This window comes from Gavialis gangeticus, unplaced genomic scaffold (genome assembly GCF_001723915.1).
Source record: "Gavialis gangeticus isolate Ggan-Ray unplaced genomic scaffold, GavGan_comp1, whole genome shotgun sequence".
Classification (NCBI taxonomy): domain Eukaryota; kingdom Metazoa; phylum Chordata; order Crocodylia; family Gavialidae; genus Gavialis; species Gavialis gangeticus.
Genome location: NW_017729027.1, coordinates 11,968,629 through 11,970,448, shown reverse-complemented (window position 1 = coordinate 11,970,448; position 1,820 = coordinate 11,968,629). Strand labels below are relative to the sequence as shown.

The window sequence follows — 1,820 nt, the reverse complement described above, 5'->3', positions numbered from 1 at the left end:
TTTGCCACTTTGATGAATGTTTCTAGGATTTTCCCTGGAATAGAAGTTAAGCTAATTGGCCTGTAGTTTCCCAGGTCTTCACGCTTCCCCTTCTTGATGATGGGCACAACATTTGCCCTCTTCCAGTCCTCTGGGATTTCTCCAGAAGCCCATGATATTTGAAAGACCTTTGCCGGGGGCTCTGCATTTACTTCGGCCAATTCTTGCAGCACTCTTGGGTGGAGTTCATCTGGTCCTGCTGATTTATATACACCTAATTTCTTTAATTGATTGTACACCAGTTCTATGGCAATGGTGGGAACGTCATCAATCCTGCCTTGCTCGTTCTGTGCCCTACCTGGCATGTTGTTCCCCTTGGTCTTGTGAAAGACCAAAGCAAAGCAGTCATTTAGGAGTTCCATTTTTTCCTGAGTGGTAGTGACCAGGTATCCTGAGGCACTGAGCAATGGCCCCACACTCCCATTAGTTTTCATTTTACACCCTATGTAGCTAAAGAAGGACTTCTTGTCGTCCTTGATTCTTGTAGCTAGCTTTAGTTCATCTCTGCCTTAGCTTACCTAATCTGCTTTCTGTGGGCTATTGTCAGGTAGTCTTCCTTAGAGGTTGTCCCAAGCTTCCATTGTTTGTATACCTCTTGCTTTTTCTGTAGGAGGGCTGCAATTTCCCTGCTTAGCCAAGAGGGTTTTCTGACCTTTCTGCTACTTTTTCTCTGTAAGGGAATGGATTTTCTCTGATCCTTAAGGATTGTATCCTTAAGGAATGGCCATTCTTCTCGTGCTCCCTTTACCTGTGGTCTTTGGTCTCTCAGGGCATTTTCTACTAGTGACCTGAGCTTATTAAAATTTGTGTTTTTGAATTCTAAGACTTCAAACTTGGTATCTGTTTTGACAGCCTAAACACCAACTACACTGCAGAAGGCATACAAGGTGTACCAAAAAAGCAAACACACCCAGTAAATTGCAAATTTGGAATGACTATCTTATCGGTAGAGGCACAAATAGCTTATCAGTAGAGGCACCAAAAGAAAACCACAAGATCCATCCTGCTAATTCACACCCACATTAGGTGGCAGCCTGGAATATATTTGCCAGTTCACAATGGACTTTAGTACTTGTCTAGATAAGTCTCAGACTCAACCAGCTGCTCCCATCAAGGACAAATCACTCATAAAGATCTGAGTCAAGGATGGCATTGTCCAAAGGGTTCTCTACCTCCGGAGTCCTCCTTTAAGAACCAGGGAATGATTGCAGAGACCTTTACTTTTCCATCTGTATCATTTATTTGTTCAAGGAGCACCTGCTCACTTGGTTGCACACAGAGGCTGGTATTTGAGCAGAGGGCACACAAACTGCCTGGCAGGTAATCCTAGATGTGTGCCAGAACTGTAAGAACATGTGACTTCCCTAATGTCAAAGATCAAAGTCTTTGATTTCAGATGCCGATGGCAAAAGATCAGATGGCAAAAGAGCAAAAGATCAGATGGCAAAAGGTCAGAAGCTAACACAGCAAATTTTGTAATTGTAGTCTCACACTATTATTTTTTAGTTTGTGATAGTGCTGCATATTCACACCCCTGTCTGTGCCTCATTTCAAATTACTTGAGCCTCTCATACGAAAGAGACACTAACCTTGAACAAATTGCAGCCTAGTACTGTGACGTCAAAGAGAGATACCGTACCTATAGTGACCAGATAAAAATGAAACTAATGAAATTGTAAAATTAAATAATATGCTACGCTTGCCCTCTTGTGACCAAACAGGACCAGTACCACCCAAGCAAAAATATAGCCCCCCTTTTATGAAACTTGAGAAAACAAAGA

The 1,820-nt window shown here is 42.4% G+C and overlaps 1 long non-coding RNA gene across 1 annotated transcript in view; it reads right to left on the bottom strand.

Annotated features, from left to right (window-relative positions):
* The window catches only part of LOC109299845, a 7,181-nt gene extending 6,747 nt beyond the window's left edge, over window positions 1-434 (bottom strand). Inside the window, exon 1 of the long non-coding RNA XR_002098020.1 lies at window positions 423-434. This is a non-coding gene — a long non-coding RNA (uncharacterized LOC109299845). The remainder of the gene's footprint in view (window positions 1-422) is intronic.
* Between the last annotated feature and the right edge of the window lie 1,386 nt (window positions 435-1,820).